The sequence below is a fragment of the Lucilia cuprina genome, chromosome 5 (assembly GCF_022045245.1).
Source record: "Lucilia cuprina isolate Lc7/37 chromosome 5, ASM2204524v1, whole genome shotgun sequence".
Classification (NCBI taxonomy): Eukaryota; Metazoa; Arthropoda; class Insecta; order Diptera; family Calliphoridae; genus Lucilia; species Lucilia cuprina.
Genome location: NC_060953.1, coordinates 4,008,877 through 4,016,191, shown reverse-complemented (window position 1 = coordinate 4,016,191; position 7,315 = coordinate 4,008,877). Strand labels below are relative to the sequence as shown.

At 28.2% G+C, this 7,315-nt stretch overlaps 1 protein-coding gene across 2 annotated transcripts in view; it reads left to right on the top strand.

Moving 5' to 3' along the window:
- LOC111677987 (CUGBP Elav-like family member 4) overlaps positions 1 to 7,315 on the top strand; it is a 461,863-nt gene that overhangs the window by 88,307 nt on the left and 366,241 nt on the right. The window lies entirely within an intron of this gene.

Genomic DNA, 7,315 nt, shown 5'->3' with positions numbered 1-7,315 from the left:
AACTGAACTAGAACTGAACTAGAACTGAACTAGAACTGAACTAGAACTGAACTAGAACTGAACTAGAACTGAACTAGAACTGAACTAGAACTGAACTAAGACTGAACTGGAACTGAACTAGTTGTACATAAAAAATTATTTAAACAATTATTCATAGATCTTTCATATTAAAACTTAAAAATTATTTCATTTTTTTTAATTTTACTGTTAACGCAATTTAGTAACATTTTTCTTTCATCCACTTAAACATTCACAATAATTTATTAAATATTCGTTAATAAAGTAGAAAAATACCAGTTGAATTCTATTTGATTTTTTTCTCCATTTTTTTTTTTTTTTGCAATATTTCAAGTATAATTAATACAGACAAATATGTTGTCTTTACCAATTAAATTTTTATTAAAAAAATGAAAATCTATTTTTTTCGCAAAGCTGCTCGTGTTCATTATTTGCTACGCAACAAACTGAAGCATGCATTATTGCCAACAACGAGTAGACGAGAGAGTATAAAAGTCGAGTGATTCGAGCACTTGATTCATATTGAAATTTATGTCTGGGTTGTGTTGCTGAATGACAGTGTACCGCTTTTAAGGAGGTTTATTTTTCAAATGTTTAGCTAAAAGATTAGAATTTAATGTCCTTTTTTATGACTTGATGGTAGAAAATAATACACTAGTTACTTTAGTGTCCCTGACTAATCTAGAGATTTTATACCATTTTTAGCAGTCTATTGACGAGTTGTTTACTATTGAAGTGTTGTAGTATAGATGTTCACCCTGAACAGCAGGGATATGTTTTATGTATGTGTACCTTTTAATACACATACAATCAAGCATAATTCGCATAAGAGTGCGTGTGTGTTCACACACACACACATACCCAACATGTGAATGTTATTATCTGTGAAGTACAATGTATGAAGTGTGTAGGTTATTCGTGAAAAATGTGATTGAAGTTAAATAGTCGGTCATTATAAATGGAGTTGTATACAGGACTATAAATCGGTTTATGGTTCAGTCTACAGACTGCTGTACTGTTCAGACTAAAGAACAGTAAAGTAAGGAGTAGCCTTTAGATTATAATAATGCTGTGTATAAATCTCTCTATAATTGACACTAGAAATCAGTCTATGTAAATGCTTAATTATCCTTAGTAGGGTATTTATTATCGCATATTGCCACCTATTACCATTTCACTTTAAGTATTTGTTTGCTTGTTTTTAATTTTCCAAAAAGTACTTGAGTAAAAGCTTTGCTTAATTTTGCATGATCAAATGCATGCATGCATTGCAGTGCATAAAATACATCGAATTTTAAATACATTTGTGTGTATGTATGCAAAAACAAAAGTATGCACGTTTTCACATACATATGTACATCATACTCATTTAACAACGAATTTATGTTTGATTTTTTTTCGTCGATAAATTCAATGATTTTATTTTGAAGAAAATTTTATTTCGTTTTAAATATCTTTTCTGCAATCGTCATTATTCTTTATGGTTAAATGTTACACTGCCAAATGGGGAGGGCGAGGTGGGGTGTGTGTTTTTATAGTATCATCAATAAGCTTAATACTTTTCCCGTTAGGTTTTAAGATTGTTCTTAATTGACCGTCTTCAACGCCAGTTAAAGTTTTTGAATACAGATTAAGACAACCTTAGATTTGATGCCCGATTTCTGTTAGCTAGAGGCTTGTAATGTTGTACGTTTGTAGCTCTCAGTCTTACTGGGTTACTAATTGTTTGTCGGTTCTATAAGAATACATTGATGTATGATATTTTATACCTTGAAATAAAAGATTTGTAAGAAGAACCTAAAAGTCATAAAAGAATTTTCAAATTGTAAGTAGTTTACTTCTGATCTATCATCCACAATAAAAGTATTTTAGTGTTCAGACTTTATAATGGTTTATTTTTCTGCAACATATAGAACAGACCAGAATGTAGATTATCATATTATTGAGACTATAGACTGCTCTTTTGTGCACACAATAGACTGGTCTGTTGTCCAAACAATAGAATGGTCTATTGTCCTCACAATAGAATGATCTATTGTCCCCACAACACACTGGCCTATTGTCCTCACAATACACTGGTCTATTGTCCTCACAATAAAATGGACTAATGTCCCCCTAATAGACTGATCTATTGTCCCCATAATATATTGATCTATTGTCCCCATAGTAGACTGATCTATTGACCCCACAATAGTCTGGCCTATAGATCTCTATTTGGATCGTACTGCTGATATAATAAGCCTCACTGTAAATTTAAATATTGTGAACTTTATAATGATCTATGTTTCCTATTACTGAACAATCTGTTGTACACACTAAAATCGTGTCTATTATCCAGGCTAGAATACAGTTTATGATAAAAGCTTTGTTTATAGCAGATATCAATATTCAAATCCTTATTATCTAAGAAAATGGTCCTTCTAGTTTCTTATTTGAAAAGTAAAGTCTACTTTTAGGTGCTTAATTTTAACAAGTCTATTATCCAAGCTAGAATATAGTTCACTACAATAACGTTGTTTATGGCGAATATTACTAATCTACTACATCTCTAAGTTATACCTGCATAGTTAGTAAATTAAGTTCTAAGAAAATAGTCCTTCTAGATTCTTGTTTAAAATGTAAAGTCTACTTTTAGGTGCTTTATTTTAACAACTCTTCAGTTAAACGCTTACTGTAATTTATTAATAATCATACGCTGTTGCAAATAATATTTCAAGTATTTTTAAGTATAATTTTCTTTTAATTTATATTTCCAACAGCCAATAACAACATTTTCCAAATATTTGTTGGTATAAAATCTGTTCGAAAAAGAAAAAAACACAAAAATAATACTTATTTCTACTTAACTATTTTCTAGTTCATTGGTTAAGTACTAATAGCTGTAGTGTATACTTAAGTTAAGAAAATATTATAAATGTACAAAATATTTTAAAATTTTTGTTATAGATATTGTTGTTGCTGCTGCTGTTGTTGTTGTTTTTATTTATTTGAAATAAATTTCTTTAATCTCTCATATTAAATCATCTTATTGCCTGCTTCAACTAATTGCTGCTTAAGTTGCGTAGCCTAGACTACTATGCTACGTAAGGATTACTTATAAGAGGGGAAATGGGAGTGAATTGTTAATATGTTTGTGTGTGAAATTATACTTAAACATTTGCTTTTTGGAATATGAAAATATATGCATACATACATATAAATTTAAGTTATTTTCTAAAGCCTTTTACAACTACTCAACAAACTACTTACAACATATCATCATTCGTTTTAATCTTTAGCAAGCATATTGAGATAATTGTTGCTTTTGCTATTTCTTAAGTTTTACATTTCATTGTAGATGAAAATTATAACAAAAAAACATTAATTTTCGTTTAAGGCACAGTACGATCTTTTCAATATGAGTTTTTTGTTTTTTAAAGTCGGAAATACCAATCTGTGGTCACGACTACAAACCTATTTATATTGCCAAGAGAACAATATATAGTTAGAGGAATAGAATAATCTTTAGTCAGCAGAAATTATCAGCCTATAGCTTAGACAATACAATAATCTAAAATTTATATAATAGACCAGTCTATAGTCTAGATAATAAACTAGTCCATAGTCTGAAAAACATATGAGTTTTTAGTCTAGACAAAAGACCATTCTATAGCATCGACAATAAAACAGTCTATAGTGTGAACAACATACCCATAATCTAGCCTATCAATTCTAGTCATTTATCTAGATAATATTTTATAGTCTTCACAATAGACCAGTTTATAGTCTGAACTATAGATCAGTCCATTGTCTGGGCAAGAGATCAATATATAGTCTGAACAGTAAGACAGTCTTTAATCTAGACAGTTTATCAATTTATAGTCTGGACAATAGACGAGTTTATAGTCTGTACAATAGACCAGTCTATAGTCGTTACTATAGACCAGTTTATAGTCTGGACAATAGATCAATTTATAGTCTGGACAATAGAATAGTTTATAGCCTGGACAATAGATCAGTCTATCGTCTAATAAATACAACAATATACAGTCTGAACAGTATATAATCTGGACAATAGATCAGTTTATAGTCTAGACAATAGACGAGTTAATAGTCTGGACAAAAGGCCAGTCTATAGTCTTTACAATAGAGCTGTTTATAGTCTGGACAGGTGTATCGTATGGACAATAGACCAGACAGACTAATCTATAGCCTCTATAGTGTGAACAGTTAACCTATCTTTAATCTGGACAATAGATCAGTTTATAGTCTGGACAACAGATCAGTTTATAGTCTGACTATAGATCAGTCCATAATCTAAACAATAGAACCTTTGATCTGGCTAATACACGAGTTTCTATTATACACGCAGAGAAAAAACATGGTTGTGGTAATCATGTTTTAAGAGGAACATATTACGTTTAAACATATGATTGCAATCTAAACTTATTATGGTGAATGTAACAATTTTAAATATCTTGTTATAATTAAATACAGTTAAAATATTTTGTAATAGTGTATTTTTACGTTTATTTTTTAAGTTTAAATGGTTGCAAATAACATCGTAATCATTTTGTAGTTGTTGTGAAAATTATTATGTTTCAGTGAATCATAATCAAATAAATAGTTGCCATGAACAGGTGTACAGCAACTAAAATGTTGTGTTAATCTTAATTAATATAATTTTAAAAATATTTTATTATTACAGTGAACATAGTATAGTTGTAGTAACCATGTAGACTGAAGTTTTTTCTTTTCGCGTAGACAACAACCAATCTTTTTTGCAGCATAACAGATCTGTTAATTGTGTGGTATATAGTTTTATACTTTTTTTATCATCTGCCTATGTAAACTTCCGATTCCATACCTAAAGCCATAAATCTATCTGAGAGTTCTTTAATCTTTTACGTAACAATCATTTAACAGTAAAAAATCAAATATAAGTAATTTGTTTTTTTTAACAATTTCTTACTGCTGTTGGTATTTATTTGTATTTTAAGCCGCTTATATCTGTGTACTTTTCGAGTAAAAACAAATATTAACTGTTTTATTTTATTTTTAACATTTTGAAAATAAATTTTTTAAAATAATGTACAAACTAATTGGGCAGATGATGGAATGCTTAAAGTATTTGGAAGTAAAGACAAATGTTGTAGAAAGTTTTAAGAAATAATTGGAGATTAGATGAAATTGAGTATAATATGAATGAAAAGAAATTGTTCTAAGAAATCCATTAGCTTTCTTAAGAAGGTGCTTAATTGAAGAAACAAGGACAGCTTTCTGAAGATATAGTTAAGGCGAAGGATCTTTTATATAGAAATGTTTTCAGCAAAGACACTAATTAACAACATTACACAAATTTTCTAAGACATCAATTAGCTTTCTTAAGAAGGTGCTTTATTGAAGAAGCAAGGACACCTTTCTGAAGATATAGTTATAACGAAGGATCTTTTATATAAAAATGTTTTAAGCAAAGACACTAATTTAAAAAAACACAGCCTTAAAGTAGGCTAAAGAATTTTTCATTACAAACAGCAGCTAAATACTTAAGTGTTTAATAATTTCTTTTGAAATTTATGTAGACTTGTCTTAATAATTTATTTATTTACTTTAATAAAATCTAAATACCTTTCCCATTATTCAAAGAACACATCATCATTATTTATTTTCTCTGTTTTTTTTTTTTGTTCCTTACACCCGCTCAAGTGGAATTTTTCTTTTTATTTAAATTAAATTTTATTTTAAAACCTTTTTAAATTTCCAGATATTAAAATTTTTTTCATAAATTAAAAATTATTTATTACTTTTTCTATTTTAACAAAACTCATTTATATATTTTTTCTCTCTTTCCCTCTCTTTACAGGTAAGTCTTTAACGTTTTTGTCTCTAAAACAAAAAAACAAGCAATGAGCAAATAAATTGTGGAGTGTAGCAAGACAATACAGACAATAAAAAACTCATTTGTTGTAATTGTTTTGCAATTAAACGGCATAATAATGTTTTTTTGTGATTTTAAGCCTAAAAGTATGCTTTTAAACAATAATACTTATAGCGCCATACCTACATTCATCCACACAAAAACATTACATGAAATGTTAGCACAAAAACAAAAACTCAGGTAATTTAAATGCATAAATAAGATTATAATGCTTGAATTCATTAAATAATGATGCTGTTACTGCCACTGCTGCTGATGATTTTATATTTTAGCATGGAAATATTTTTTTAATTGCTTTCAGGGGAAAGAGTAAAATGTAAACAAAAGGTGAATTTAATTGAGACTAAAAATAGCTACAAACTTTCTCTTAAGCTTTTACCACACTCAAACTTAGTTACTTTTATTGTATTAAAATTTTTAAAATTTTATACTTTTCTTAAAAATATTAGAAAAATGCTTTTCTTAAAATATTGCTAATTCTTTCAATTTTCTTTTAGTTAAATTGAATTTAATAAACAAAAACTTTAGCTTGTTAAAAAAGATTTTGTTTATTTCCACAATATTGCTATTGTTTACTTTACGTTCTAGCATTCTGCAAATTTAATAAAAAAAACTAAATGTTTTTATTGAAAACGTATTACAATTTATTGTCCAAAAATTAAGCAAAAACATATTCTTTTATACTAAAAGGAAAAAAATTAAGAACTTAAGAAAAAACAAAAGAATTTTCTAAATAAACACTAACATAACTATACCATATTATAACTCTCACACATACACACACACACGTCTTTAAATATAAACATTAACATGCAAGTAACGCAACTAAGTATAAGTTTGCATATGTGTGTATATTTTAGTAAATGTATTAGTTTTTAGCAAACAATAGTAAAATATAATAAATTTGTGTATAAGAGTTTGTGTATGTGTGTGTGTTTTGTGAGAAACGTGTTTGCTTAAACGGGAAACAGGAAAATTGTAAGACACCTAAAGCTTTATAATACTCTCAAGTAAAATCTATTGTCTTTATACATATATATTAATGTTTACCAGAAAAAAAACTATATTTACAAACACACATAACGATATAGTGTGTAGGTGTTAGTAATACAGGGTGTATCTTATGAAGATACTTTAGACAAGACTATAGACCAGATCAGAGCAGACTAGACTATAAACAAGATGATAGACTAGACTATAGACCAGACTATAGACTAGACTATAGACTAGACTAGACTATAGACTATAGACTAGACTATGGACTAGACTATGGACTAGACTATTGACTAGACTATAGACTAGACTATAGACTAGACTATAGACTAGACAATAGACTAGACTATAGACTAGACTATAGACTAGACTATAGACTAGACTATA